The 16,807-nt window shown below is 31.5% G+C and overlaps 1 pseudogene; it reads left to right on the forward strand.

The window, feature by feature from the left end:
• Positions 1–13,647: 13,647 nt before the first annotated feature.
• On the forward strand, positions 13,648–14,285 carry LOC120124921 (annotated as a pseudogene).
• The last annotated feature ends 2,522 nt before the right edge of the window (positions 14,286–16,807 follow it).

Below are 16,807 nucleotides of genomic sequence, written 5' to 3' on the forward strand. Positions count from 1 at the left end.
TCAACATGTACTCTATATAACATGATTCTTTTTGCAGTTCTTAAACATATTCTTCCCTTCATTAGATAGAAGGATTTTTCAGTGAATCAATGATAAAATTTGCTAGGGTTCAGAGGACCTAAAAATAGTTCCAATTTGTCAAGGTTCCCAAATCCCTTGTGCCCCAAGAAAGCTATGCCTATTGGAATCTCATGGGAAAGTGCATGCCTACTTGCTCCCGATGGCACTCGATAGTCGGTTCTGCTGCAAAAAGGATAGCTACGAGTGGAATCAGGCAACAAGGCTTGAACATTGGGTTTTACGATTGTTTTCTCCAAATTGTATGGCTCATCAGCAAATATTTAGGTTTGCAAACTTCAGTTTTGTGCCAGCATCATTTTAATTGAAAACTGTTCAATGTTACACCAGACGTTTCTTTAAGCCAGTGCTTATGGCCACAAAGTTTCTTTGGTAAAAGCTACAAGGTCAGATTATGCTATAAAACACAAAAAATGTTGTATAAAAAACCCTTCATCAAGACGATATGATATCGACAGGCTGCTTTCGGTGGATGGAAGATTTGCATTTCCACCATTTACCATCTCTGGTTGCTGATGATCTGCCTTGTTGTCTTATGTTGGTTTGGCCAAAAAAATAGCTTGAGATCTTCAAGTATAGCCTTTTTCATCCCTCAAGTAATATACAATTTGTATATTGTTGAACAATCATACATAAGACCTTGAGGGATTAATTTGGGGTCTAAAGCTAGTCTTAAACATAGAAAATGCTTCTACTGTTTCTGCTTTTAAAGCTGATCACAGGATGAGCAAGTGACTAATATTAATAGTGACCACAATCCAAAAAGAACTATACAGAAAAAGATGAAGAGCTGAGAATTATTGAAAAAGTATATCAATGTGAAAGAAAGGAGATACAAAAAAGGCAAATAACTTTCTCCTATTCAAAAAAGGGTGAGGCCACAATAGACCCAAAGTGTCCCCTCATGCTCTTCTTTGTATAGTAAACCCTATAAATGACTATTTATTTACCCCCAGAATTTTCAAAGAGTGCATGTGGAATTTAGCCTGTCGTAGAAAAATTCTAGAATTTCCATGTAATATAATAGATCAAGCATGATCATAAATAGGAAATTATAGTTGGATATTACTCTGTTTACTCTATACAACCATGGTTTGTTAAACCTACTTGAGTTTTATAACCAGGTTTGACACTTGAGTTAGTCTCACAAGGCAACTCACTTGTTAATGGAGACACCAAAGCATTGAAGTTGACATGCCTCCTCTTCTTTCTCGGTTAGGTTCAAAAATGATGATGATTGTAAGCAAAGCATCTCCACATGTCCACAAAGCAGGTAAGATCATATTTGCTTATGTATTTTGTCAATAGGGAATTGGCTGGTTAATGCTTGTGGCTCTGGGATCTTGAAGAATCTATTTAATCAATCCTATAGGAATGGAAATAATATAATTTAAATATCATGGATGGTTGCGGATATCAACGTCTTAATGCCAATTTGTTTTCAGGAATATGGTTTTAGATCACCAAGCAAGCAGGGGACCTATTACTTACCTGGAAGAACATAGGCCTTTCTAGTGACTTAACTGCAAGAAAAATGCACAAGAAATGTAGACTTTTTGTAATTGACAAAAAATACTCCGATAGATAGTGATTGATCATTGTGGCACGTCGATCGGTTGCGAGTTTGGGAACACTGTTGTACTAGGAAATATCTCATGATTGATTAATGGTTCCTGTAGGAACCTTTGAAGCTATAAGGGTGAAACATAAATCACTATTAAACCAGCAGTTCATGAACATATAGTATATATGATTAAGATCACTAGATGAACTAAAACTTTTCTTTAGAACACCTAAACAACTTTATAGTATCCACATTGTTAGTGGATTAAGACCTTAATGAAGCTAAGGTCAGCGACAAAAAAGCAAGCATGCGGTTTGTTCAGTAATATTCCAACGGCACCATCCACCATTATTATTATTATTATAAAAAAAACTATTTTCCACTGACAACAAGGCATTGTGAAGGTTTTGAAAAATACAAGTAAAGAAAGAAACTGCAACTTGTGTTTTTTAGTAAGACGTGGGGAATGTAGATCACAGAATTTAGAAGAAAAGGAAACGATGGCGAGGAGTCTTATATATCTTACTTGAAATCACTGTGAATTGCGATGATCTCACCAAAGAAATGAAAAAAAAGTAGGTTTATTTAAGTGGAGGGGAAAGTGGAGTCAGTGCATGATGAAGAATATAGCGATAACAGTACCGTCTGAAATCGTTATTGCACGACCGTGATACTTACAATGACCGCAATAGCATTCGTTAGTCTACAATTATGATAAATATAACGCAACCAAAAATACGGCCGCGACCACAATTTAAATCCATGCCCCTAACATTACTAAAGTAACCAATTGTTTAAGGCAATAAAATTTTCAGAGGCAGTACTAAAAGCAATGCATACCCTTTATTGCATGTAGACTGTAACCATATAAGTTTCAGAGATTTTGTAATTAGTATTTTACTACTCTTCTACAGACAAATTCTTTTGTAATTAGTATTTCACTACTTCTCTTCTACAGATAAATTCTTTCATCTTTTGATGAAGATCGATGATTGTTTGCCAATACGGAAGTACAAATGCAGACACTCTTATTACCATTTCCATGGATTTGTTTTATTTTGATGAAGATATTTTCCTAATGGCAAAACATGGTAATTATTATTATATGTATATCAATCCGAGATGAAAAGAAAATAAAAATCAAATACTTTATAGATCCACAATTTGCTTCTATGGGTGATTCATACAAGTCGCGGCAAACGACATTCAATTTCTCAATATGTATAAAAATCCAAGACGAAAAGAAAAGAAAAGTCAAATACTTTATAGATCCACAATTTGCTTCCATGGTGATTCATATAAGTCATGGAAAAAAACGACATTCAATTCCTCGATAGGATCTCGTTGTAAAATTTGTGTACATGAATCAAGAATAAAACAAACACAATTAATAACATGAAAAATATTTGATTAAATAATCTTAATAGAAAACCATAAATATATGAATAGTAATAAGTTGAGGCCTGCAATTACGCTGTTTACTTAATACAGATTTTCGACCACTCCTTGGTGCTCGAGATCTTTGGTCGTCTGTCTCCCAGGATACAACAACGAGATGATCAGCGCACAACAGCACAACTGTCGAGATCACGAATTATTTCTTGTTTTCGCCTATCACCAAAAACTAAAGAAAATAATTATTTTAAATTTGTTTTTGAGATTTTTTAAAAAAAAATCTATTTAACCTACTAGGTTAACACGATATTTATAGGAATTTCACATTGTGAACAATTGAAAATTTTTGACCTAATGAAGCATTAATGAGAATCAAATAATTAAACAATTTCCATAATTATTGTTTTGATTAAAAGAATTTTTTAATATTTATCCTTTTAATTCCAAAACAGGTTTTGAAAAGATATTGTCTATTTGAGGAAAATATCTCACATTCGGGTTAAAATATCCGCAAGCCCTCAAAAAGCTAGACCAATTCAGACATTCACGTTACCCACATCGTCCACGTATGAACATTTACGAACCAACAATTGGTTCAACATTTTCCTTAACAACGTTTGGATCAATTTCTCATTCGAAGCTCCAAAATTATCAATTTTTTCAACAATCCCCCACATGAATGAAATTGATCATTTTATCAAAATCATTTTGGCTCGATGTGGTGATAGACTCTACGATTGATAATTGCATAGGATAGGTAGGTGTCTTCCTTTTAACCTTCCCTTGAGACAATATATTTACTTTACTAGTTGACTAGTAGACATGATGTCCTTGAATTGTTTTGTCGTTTGTGTAAACGATGTTATACTTCACACAATTACCCCTCTGAAAAGAATTTTAGTTCTCATGGGTATGTCTTTAAAGCCATGGACATCGCCTGATTTCGCAAGGGTTTGAAAGAACTATGCCCAATAGTCTCCTTGAAGCAGTCCCACTTTACTTTCACATTGGTGACTTATGTTTCTCGACTCTTCGAAGCACACAATGGTCATTAAAAGCTTTGCTTAGCCTATACCAATTTGATCATTGTTTACAACATAGGAACGAACTTGGGATAATAAACCCCCACAGTGACCGCACACGGTTTATGCAATTAGGTTGTTCCTTTCAACCTAGATCTTGGGATCTCCAGTCAACAAGGTAGAGTTTTCCTTCACATAAAGCCTTTCATTTCATGGGCTTTAGTTTCATTCCTTTTGATGTTTTCTCAATTTGATCTCAATATTAACCCTTCAGTTAGTGAATCTGCGATGTTATCCTTTGATCTTACAAAGTCAACAATGATAATTCCATTTGATATTAATTGTATAATGGTATTGTGTTGATGATGTATGTATCTCAACTTACCATTATACATAAAGCCTTTCATTTCATGGGCTTTGGTCTCATTCCTTTCAATGTTTTCTCAATTTGATCTCAATATTAACCCTTCAGTTAGTGAATCTGCGATGTTATCCTTTGATCTTACAAATTCAACAGTGATAATTCCATTTGATATTAGTTGTCTAATGGTATTGTGTTGATGATGTATGTATCTCAACTTACCATTATACATAAAGTTCTGTGCTTTACCAATATATGAATATTGTGGGCACAAACGTTGGCCATTGAAGAATATCCTCCAAGAAATTCTAAAGTCATTCAACTTATTCTCTAGACTTGTTTAGAGCTACAAACGCTTATTCCATTTTGGATTTGGTTACAACCGTTTTCTTAAGTATTTCTATGACCTGACTCCTTTTCCTATATGAAACATTTTCACTTGTGCCTTTGATATCTTGAGCATCAGTTATTCAACTGGTGTCAGAGTATCTAAGGAAGCATGATCTTGGGATAATATAATCCATACTCTTGAGCATATGTGATATCACAACTCTCTCATAATTACTTTTCAGAGGTTTGTCATAATGATAATATCTTTGTTTGAACCTTTCGTTGAACATATAGACTTATCTTTATTGATAGTCTTCAATCATCTTCCTTAGTTATACAAGAGAATTTATTTTCAAAGAATGATATATTCTTTGATTTCATTATCGTGATCTTGTGAATCTCGGGATTCTTTGATTCATACACAAGATGTCAATATATTTTGCTATAATCTACATAGTCAATATAATCCACCGATTTGGGATTTCTTTTCCTTTGATAATGATACCATTATCTTTACAATACACCCCCACATTTTTAAGTAATTGTAGAATTTTTTTTTATATTTCCATAACTCATGTGGCGTCTTGTCAATTTGTTCCGGGAGAACATTATTTAAAATGTAATTAGCTGGAAAAACATCTTCCCCCACATGTTATGTGATAACCCAAAACTTCTTAGCATTGTGTTCATCATTTCATTTTTAAGAATTAATTCTTCTGATTTGCTAACTCAATGAAGGTGTCACTTTATAAATAATATCATGTTGTGCACAATATTGACCAATTAATGGTTCAATTTATTCACCACCATTATCAATTCTTACAATCTTAATGATTTTATTAAGTTGGTTTTCAAGTTTGAATTTATAGAGAATATATTTCTCTATAGCTTCACCTTTGCTCTTTAGCAAATATATAACAATACCTTTTGCTATCACCAATGAAGGTAATGAAATATTCATTCCATCTTGTTTGTAAAAGTAGATAAGGTAAATCCATTATTACCATATGAATTCAATTTCCAAAATAAATTTACTTTCAAGATCTCAATTTACAATCATATCGAGATTTTAAAGAAATAAACTTAACGATTTATTTATTTCCTTCAAAATAGAATCATACTTGATTTCCAAGAAAATAAATTCAATCTATTGATTTATTTTATAAACAAGAATCATACGAGATTCCCAAAAAAATAAACTCAATTATTTATTTCCTTTTACAAAATAGGAAAATAAATCAAATGGTTTCTTCGAATTATTTCATTTTATAAAATAGGAAACTAAATCCAATGATTTATTTCCTTTTACGAAATAGGATAATAAATCCAACGATTTATTTCCTTTTACAAATCAGGAAATTAAATTCTATGACTTATTTTTCTTTTCAAAATAGGAAAATAAATCCAACCATTTATTTCCTTTTACATAGTAGAATCATTCAAGATTCTTAGGAAAATACATTTACCAATTTATTTCTTTTTTCAAAACAGGAAAATAAATTCTACTATTTATTTCTTTTTACAAATTAGAATCATATAGTATTCACAGAAAAATAAATCCATCGACTTATTTTCTTTCGTAAAACAAGAAAATAAACTCAATGATTTCTTTCCTTTCATAAAATAGGAAAATAAATCTTATACAAAACAGGAAAACTAAATTCAACGATTTGTTTCCTTTTCCAAAATATGAAAATAAATCTGACGATTTATTTCTTTTAAAATATATAATCATATAAGAAAATAAATTCAACAATTTATTTATTTATTCAAGATTATCAAGAAAATAAATTTAACAATTTATTTTCTTTTTTACAAAATATAATCATTTAAGATTCTCAAGAAAATAAATTTAACAATTTATTTTTTTTAAATGATAGAATCATTTAAGATTTCCAAGGAAATAAATTCAACAATCTATTTCCATTATAAAGAATCATTTAAGATTCTCAAGGAAATAACTTCAACAATTTATTTTCCTTACAAAGTTAGAATTATGCAAGATTCTCAAGGAAATAAATTCAATAATTTATTTTCCTTACAATGTTAGAATCATTTAAGATTCTCAAGGAAATAAATTCAATAAATTATTTTCCTTACAAAGTTAGAATCATTTAAGATTCTCAAGGAAATAAATTCAACAATTTATTTTCCTTACGAAGTTCGAACCAACGCAATATTCTAACGATGAAATAAATCCACTAATTTATTTCTTTTATATTCTGTTAACCTATGGGATTAGCAACACTAAAACCCGAAACATATATATCACAACAACTCGATCCTGTTTAACAAACATAAATAAAAAAGAATTAATCCTTTAATTTTTACCAACCCAATAATCAAAAGGAACTAATCCTTTTATCTTAATTTTCTCAATCCAATCATCGAAAGAAACTAACCCTTTGATTTTACTTTTGGCAACACAATAATCAAAAGCCTTGGGTTAAACTTTAAATTTGTTTGTATCTACAAAAACAATTTTAGTACAATAATAAAATTTATAGTGTTTCTAAAAACACACAATAATTATTATAACATTTAATCATAATTATAAATACCAAATGTATTCTTTATTCATGTCATATTTAATATTCTACATTAATAGGCCAAATGTTATATGGTAATAATACCATAAAAATAATATCATGAACAATGTTCACGTGCACTTTTATGGGTGAAATCTTTCTATAATGATATTCCCCAATAATATCATAATATAGAAAGAATCCATTGATTCTTTAATTGCTCTACATTTATAGGCAATAACCACATATGGTTTTTTTTCATAATCAAAGAATCACATTTATTCTTTTATTTGCAAAAAAACAAATCATCATGCGCTAATCACCATGCATTTGTGTATTTACATAAATTTGTTTCTACGTGAGTTTGTAAAACAATTTGCAAAAAACTCATGTACCATTGCGCAAATTCAAAACAATCTCGCTTATTTTCGATTTCTATTATCGAACAGAAACAACGTTTCATACTTAGTAACCAACGTTACCTTAACAACAATTTCTATTTATATAAATTTGTCCACTTTGAAATTAAGCAAACTCATTAAAACAGCAGGATAAATCCTAAAAATGAATTTAATTGATTATCTCAAAATTTTCAAGATTTCTAAATCATCATGGATTTATTTTTCCAGAAAGGTAGAAGATAGAATCTATCTTTAAACAAACTTTAATCAAAGGGTTAAAGTTTCATAAACTTGGTGCAATTGAACCATGGTGTGAAGCCACCTTATACCTCGCATAAACTCAAGCAAATCGCATACGAGGACAAAGCCAAGTAACGATTAGGAGTGAAAGCATATTGATATGGATGAAGGTTCCCAAGTTGTTCCACGGTTGACATGCAATAAGGAAAAAACACGTTAATCGTAATGAGATCATGTGCTTATTTCATCAATAGTTTATAATCAATTTGGGTTTGATTAAAACAAAAATAATAATGCGTATATCCATCTAAGATTAAAAAAATATCAAACCTGTTCATCTAGGATATAAATCAGTCTTAAGATTTTGAGACGAAAAGAAAAGAAAAATAAAATAATTTATAGATTCACAGTTTGTTTCCATGATGATTCATAAAAGTCGCGGTAAATGACATTCTATTCCTTGGCAGGATTTCATCGTAAAATTTGTATACATGAATCAAGAATAAAACAAAAACAATTAATAACATGAAAATTATTCGATTAAATAATCTGAATAGAAAACCATAAATATATGAATAGTAATAAGTTAAAACCTGCAATTACGCAGTTTCTTTAAAACTGATTTTCAACCACTTCTTTGCGCTCGAGATTTTTGGTCATCTATCTCGCAGGATAAAACAATGAGATGATCAACGCACATCAATACAACTGCCGAGATCACGAACTATTCCTTGTCTTTGCCTATCACCAAAAACTAGAGAAAATAATTCTTTTGAATTTGTTTTTGAGATGTTTTAAAAAATCTATTTAACCTAGTATGTTCACACGATATTTATATGGATTTCACATTGTGAACAATTGAAAATTTTTGACCTAATGAAGCATTAATGAGAATCAAACAATTAAGCAATTTTCAAAATTATTGTTTTGAGTAAATGAACCTTTTAAATATTTATCATTTTAATTTCAAAACATATTTTGAAAAAAATATTATCTATTTGAGGAAAATATCTCACATTTGGGTTAAAATATCCGCAAGCTCACAAAGAGCTAGGCCGATTCGGACATTCACGTTACCCACATCATGCACGTCTACGCATTTACGAACCAACAATTGGTTCAACATTTTCCTCAGCAACATTTGGATCAATTTCTTATTCAAAGCTCCAAAATTATCAATTTTTTCCAACACTTGTATGCAATATCAATAAGATCATGAGTCTGGTGAACATGCATATTTAAGATTTTAACAAGAGTTTGCTCGTAACTCTGCAACATATGTTCTTCTTAACATGTAACATATTAATCCTTAAATTCATTATGAATTAGGAAACAAATATGTTAATGGTGAGAGAGAGAGATCTGGAGAGTTGGTATATTGGAATTGAATTGACGGGTTGTGCAATTAGATGCAAGAATAGTGCACCAGGCACCCAAGGTCACTAGTATAAAGGACTCCACTTGAGCACTATTATGTGTATCAATTCAAAATGTTGCACTCTCTGATGATGTTTGGTACCAAATGGATTAGGTGCTGAATCCAGTCTCCCTCCGTACGTAGCACGGCTTTCGTATCTGTAGTGCCCCTTTCGGCCTTCTTCATCTGCATACTAGCTAGCTATAGCAACATATACAGGCCATGCATGAAGGAGTAAAGAAAAACCATATGTGTAAGCCGTTTATGGTCCCCCTTTACGTGTCCTTTTCAAACTATTTTTTGTTTTTTTCTTTAACAGGTAGGACCCAAAAGAACTTAGCTCGTCCTCCAATTTGCCATTGATTAATCAAATCAAGGGCATTTCGTTTATTGAAGAAACAATTCCAATTTTAGGCAATGCATAGGACTAAACCTGTACGATGTATGCTTGATACATGTTTTGATTCTAAAAGGTGTTTAGCATATTCATGATTCAACTTTTTCTATCGATGTTATCGTTCTCTTGTTCCTCTTCATCTATCTCATTACCTTAAGCATCGGCTCGACTTAAGCATAGCCAGAGCCGAGAAGGATTAAGATCTGCTCATTGCTATGGACTATAACAGCTTAACTTTGGGGAGAACCGATATTTCGATATGATAAATTGATAATATTTCACATAGTTAATTTTCAATAATCTTTTTGCATCATGGATGGTCCCTGAATGTGACTGTACCACCAACATCGACGAACAGGGAAAAGTTCATCTTTCATCAATCAGTATAGCAGGTGGGGGCATAACTTTGCTGCAGATATCGGCAAAGCCTAGCTAGGAAGGGAATAAGGCATCAAAAAATCTTCTAGGAGACTAGGACTGTTGAAAGTCAAACATGATTTTAAATGTTAGCAAACTATAAACATGTGGCAATTTCTACAGGCTTCATGGCAATAACTAGAGTATTTAAGAAAGCCTTAAGAATTAAGAATGAGAATCAACATGTGGCAATTGAAAATAAAGTGACTTGGTACCAAGATGACCAAGTAACACACAGTGTGGATAAAACAAAAGGCAAAATTCAATCACAAGTAAAGAAACATGACATCAACTTGTGGAATCCTAACTTGATAAGAAGAATGAGGTGGCAAGATTAGAAAATTCATGGAAGGAATGTAGAAGCTAGAGTATTCTAGTTAAGTCGGTTATGTACACTATAAATATGTGATCCTAGCTTTAGTATAATGTAATGTGAGTGATGTATGAGTAAAAAAAAAAGAGTGAGTGAGTGAAGCTTAGCAAAGCTATAGGAGTATTCGTAAATTAGCTGAAACTAGTGTTGAATTTGTGTAGTGTTTGTACTCATGTTTAGTTTCGTATTAATAATATCGTACGAGTTATAATTTTTTTTTATGCATTTCTGACTTTCAAAGGAAATTGAGAATTCAAAAAAATATTAGATATCTTGATAATTGTGCCAACAACCACATCTGAGATCAAAAAGAACTGTTCATGAAGTTAGATGAAATGGTTCAAGATCGATTAACTTTTGGTGACTAATTGCACGCTGAAGTTATAGGCAAAGGCGAAGTAAGAATTCCACAAGTTGATGCCATGTTTCTTTACTTCTTGTGATTGAACTTTGCCATTTGTTTTACCCATACAAGTTGCTTGGTCATCTTGCTACCAAGTCACTTTATTTTCACTTGCCACATGTTGCTTCTCATTCTTAATTTTAAGGCTTTTTTAATGCTCTAGTTGTTATCATGCAGCTTGTAGAAATTGCCATATGTTTATAGTTTTCTAACATTTAAAACTCATTTTTAACTTTCAACACTCCTCCTCAAACTTGATTTTTCATTTCGAGTTTTTCTCCATTCTTTTGTGTAATCATAACTTTACCTTTTCCTTTAACTTCTTTATGCAAGTCGTCACCAAAATTTTATTCGACCATGAACCGTTTCATCTAACTTCACGAACAGTTCCTTTCAGAAGCACATGTGGTTGCTGACATAATTATCAAGATACCAAATATTTTTCTTGAATTCTCCATTTCCTTTGTAAGTCAGAAATACATGAGATTTTTCAACATTTTCTTCTTCAGCTGTTGTTATATTATTTATTTTTTCATGTTTGAGAGCTGATCTATACTCGCAACTAAAGTGGCCATATTTATTGCAATTATAGCATTGTACCTGAGATTTATTTTCTTGTTGATATCTACCTCGGCCTTGATCTAATCCACTTTACTTAGAGCAAGCTACAAAATAAGTTGAATGCCAACGAAGGTGAAGTCAAATCAACTACACACGAGACCGAGGAAATTGTGGTTGTTACAAACATCAAGTCATGGACGAGAATTCAGAGGTCGAAATCGAGACCGAGATAGATATCAATAGAGAAATAAATCTCAAGTACAATGCTATAATTGCAATAAATATTGTCACTTTAGTTGCGGGTGGACATCAGCTCCCAAACATGAAGAAAGAAATAATATAGCAGCAGTCGAAGAAGAAAATTTTTAAAAATCTCATGTATTTCTGACCTACAAAGAAAATAGAAAATTCAAGAAATATATTTGGTATATTGATAATTGTGACAGCAACCACATGTGTAAAAAATTATTCGTGAATTTAGATGAAATAATTTTTGATCATGTAACTTTTAGTGACAACTCACACACACGGAAATTAAATGCAAAGGCGAACTCATAATTATACAAAAGAATGAAGAAAAACTCGGAATAAAAAAATCAAGTTGGAAGAGAAGTGATGAAAGTCAAACATGATTTTAAATGTTAGCAAACTATAAACATGTGGCAATCTCTACAAACTTCATTGCAACAACGAGAGTATTCAAGAAAGCCTTAAGAATTAAGAACGAGAAGCAACACGTGGCAAGTGGAAATAAAATGACTTGGTAGCAAGATGACCAAGCAACTTGTGTGGGTAAAACAAAAGGCAAAATTCAATCACAACAAGGAAACATGGCATCAACTTGTGGAATCCTTACTTGATAAGAAGAATGAGGTGGCAAGATTAGAAAATTCATGGAAGGAAGGTAGAAGCTAGATAATTCTAGTTAAGTCAGTTATGTACAGTATAAATATGTGTTCCTAACTTTAGTATAATGTAATGTGAGTGATGTATGAATAAAAAAATAAATAGAGATAGTGAGTGAAGTTTAGCAAAACTATAGATAGGGGTGTTTGTAAATTGTGTTCCTAACTTTAGTATAATGTAATGTGAGTGATGTATGAGTAAAAAAAAAAAAGCGATAGTGAGTGAAGTTTAGCAAAACTATAGATAGGGGTGTTTGTAAATTAGCTGGAGTTAGTTGTACTCTTTTTGGTTCATATTAATATTGTGTGAGTTATAAAGTTTATCGAGTGTCTACTAACACTTCCGACAATGACTAGAACACATGAATATTAAGTCTATATTCTGTAGCTCTAAACATGATATTTTTCATCGTTTTGCATACATGCGCATATACATTAGAACACATCAATGTTGTACTCCATTAACATGGAGCAGAAAACAATGCATTTGCAAGTTGCTGAGATTTGCCTAGACTTTTTACATATATAATCTTCCTTTTTATTAATGTCTCCCTTATCATGTTTGAAAGTGGGCCTTGAGGGGAGATGCAATGTATCAATTAATCATCACCAACAAACAACTGATTGTGTGCTGATTAAGATATTGTCATTACCTAGTATAAATATAAATCGTATTACTCTAGAAACGTACTTAAAGCACTTAAAGAAGTTAAAAAAGTCAATAGATGATATCTAATGAAAGAATATAAGAAAATGGATAACCTATTAAGATACACTGAATTATATAAGAAAATAATCAAAGGTACTCTAAAAATTATCCTGAGGTTGGCCCCAGCACCATTTTTCAATTCCATTCCCTTTTTTTGTCTTTAAGACATTCCTCACTCAATTATTACTCCCATCAGCAAGTATTCTCCCTTCTTTAATATTCTTTCATGCATTCTTGCATACATACATGCATGCATGTATGTATGCATGCATGAACATACGTCACTATACAATGACTGAAACACATAGAGCAGCATCATTGCCTTTAGAAATAATTTATGTGATGAAAAGCAGGTGGTACATCTGCTGCTACAACAACATATACATTAACGATAAATGTTTCAGTTCTTCTCATGTAAGCCCTGATAGTTTTACACTAGTTTCTGAAACTGGCCCACTTCTAACTTTTCTCCTCCTATAAAACCTTGTCGTTCGTTTCGCTTTTCCCTACCTTGGTTCTTCAGGCATCCATTTCAGAGCTTAAACCATGGTTCCTCGTGAGCTTACTGGGCTTCACTACCTAGCACCTTAAAACCCGATCCAAATTCCAGCCAACCTAGGCATGATGCAAAATACCGTACCAGCATTTCATTTCAATAGATTCTTAAACAACCTACCAAATTTCCACATACCGCCGCCTGCACATGAATTCACTGGACAGTCCTCAAGTTTCAGCAATAATTCAACTTCATACGAAGCTGACGATCACCAGGCCGTCAGCATTGTCGACGAAAGGAGACAACGAAGAATGATATCAAATAGAGAATCCGCTCGTAGGTCAAGGATGCGGAAACAGAAGCACCTGGATGAACTTTGGTCACAGGTAATCAGACTTCGCAACGAGAACCAGAGTCTCATACACAAGTTAAATCATGTGTCCGAGTGCCATGACTTAGTTCTTCAAGAGAATTCAAGGCTCAAGGAAGAAGCCTCTGATCTTCGCCAAACGCTGACGGGCCTGAAGATTGGCAGTCCTTGTTTCCTAGCATTGAAAGAGGTGGAAGAGGTTCCCTGCAACGCTGCTCACCTGCGAGCTGAGTCAACAAACCAATCTATTGCCAACTCTGTAGACTTCCTTCATTGGGATGAGAGTTATATAGTCATATAAAACTATCATGTTCCTTGGTTTGCTACGGTTTCTAATCAAGCTTTTGCATTAGTTTGAGCTGTATAAGGTTAAAATCAAACAATACAATAACATCTTTTGATCATTTTAACCTAAGCTTAATGGTCGACTTCAAACGTCATAGTTTGAAGAAACTGTTTGAGGCTCTTCTCGCCGCGTAACATTCCGGAGCGGAACATGTGAAAATGGTGGTCCATCAGATGCAAATCAAACCCTCAATCATGAGCAACACTAGTGGCAGCCCTTGTGTGAGGCCCCATAGCCAGTCCAATCTTAAGTGTTCACCGCAAGAAAATTTTAAATCACGGGTGAAAATTTTCTTACGGATTTAAAATCTATCACAATTATCGATGAAAATAAATGATTCCTTCACAAAATTATGACGAGATTATAATTTTCGACCTAATTACTTTTTATGTCAGAAAGTTTATTCATTTCAATAAAAAAAAATATCAATTATTTTATGACGGGACAATGATTTCATCGAAAATTTTGTTCAATTTTAATTAAAATATACCAATTTAATTTGTGATGGAATAGTCATTCCGTCGGAAATAAAAAAATAACTACATTTAATATACAACTATTTCTCTTTTCAACCCCACAACAAAAATTAATTATATGTAATTAAAACCTATTAAATATTAGAGCTGTAAATAATTTTAATTTATTTTGACAACATATCCGTTTCCTTTGCCTTTCCCATTTCTCATTTCTGCGTCTTCCCCGATACCCATTATTTCTCAGTTTTTATCTTGGAACCAGAAATTCCACCCCTCCACTCTTCCAAATCTTATTCTGCGGGACCACAACAACAAACCCACTCTCCCAAATTCTTAAGTTGGAGCTGTGACATTCTCTCCCTTTGGGACCACACCAGAATCTTAGTTGAATGTATAGCATCCCTTGAAACTCTTTAAAATAATGTGTTAGTATTTCTTTTTTTTTATTTCTATTATATATTTCTTAGATTATTTTTCTTATAAATTTTTTTTGCAGAATTTTAATATTTTATGGTGAATGATTTTTAAGGTGTAAATTGATTCATATAAGTATTTCTTATTTCTTATTTTATATTATCTTAAATATTTAATTTTTCATTTATATATCCACTTGAAATTATAATATACTGTTTTATAGATTTATCCTTTATTTTTTTATTCGTATGTATTTATTTTTTATTTGATAATGTAATTTAGATTGGTGAATGTTGTTTATCTAAATGATTTAGATATTTACTTTCATGACTTATATATAGCATACTCAATCATCTTGTTATAAAAAATAAATTTTTTCTCTACAAAGGTTATTGCTTTGCATATGCTCAATGATAATATATATAGTGTAAATTGTTTCCTTTTTTATAGTAAATGCAAGTTGCTTCTGATTAATTAATAAACTTCTTTTTAATGATATTGATAACATAGCTATTATTTTTTTACATTTAAAATAAAAATAATATTCTAAATTTTATTGTTGGTGTTTATTTTATTTTATTTTATTTTGTAGAACTCTAAAATTTTCTACTGAATTTGTAAGCTAAGGTAAGTTATAATTTATTTTTTTACATTATAATGTTATCAGTTTATTAGTATTAGCCTTTTAATTAAAAAGGTACAAAATATATCAAAAAATAGAGAATATTTTTGCATGTAACATAGTTTAACAATGTTCTTTTTTGCATGTTAATAAAAATAATAATTAATTTTTTACATGTAATTTAAATAATAATACTATAAGTCCTGATTTTTATTTTATTTTTTTAGGAAATTTAAAGAATAAAAATTATTATTTAAAAAGTTACTAAATTAAGTAGTTTTTTGCTATGTACTGAGTATTTTATTTTTTATTTACTATCAAATTTTGCTTCATTTGTGTATTTATTTTATCATTGTGAATTATACCTATAGTTACATGTTTTTTTTCACATATTATGTCAGGGACTAGAGGTAGAGGATTCTGTCCAACTACTTCATACTCACCCTTTATCGGCTCCTACTCACCAGTCGATGCTAGATCATAGGATCCTCGTGATAATGATACGAATACAGTTTCATAGATCATTCTGGGGACAATTCAGACCACTTCTTAGGATGGCTCTACTTCGCAGACATTTCAGACCACTTCTCATGTTAGTTTTATTACGCTGATGCCTGAATCTAGTGTGCCACCGCCCGGTGCGATAGTGGATTCGAATGGACGAGTGCAAGATTTGTTGCACGATCCTTTTGCTTAGTAAGTATTGGATGTATCTAATTACTAACTTTGTTTGATAATTCATGATCATATAAGTATATATATATATTTCTAAATTGAAAAATGAATCTTGGCCTTGTGCAGTGGGAAATATGAATTCCAAAAGCATAGATATTATAGAAAGCTAATTGGAGAGGCTATAAAGAAAAATTTTCATCTAGATGGCTTTAATTGAAAAGTTGTTTCAGAAGAGACAAAACAAATTTACTTTGATGAGTTCAAGGTAAGTGTAAAACTGCTGAATTTAATTGTACAAATTATTATT

This window comes from Hibiscus syriacus, unplaced genomic scaffold (assembly GCF_006381635.1).
Source record: "Hibiscus syriacus cultivar Baekdansim isolate YM2019G1 unplaced genomic scaffold, ASM638163v2 tig00110429_pilon, whole genome shotgun sequence".
Taxonomy (NCBI): domain Eukaryota; kingdom Viridiplantae; phylum Streptophyta; class Magnoliopsida; order Malvales; family Malvaceae; genus Hibiscus; species Hibiscus syriacus.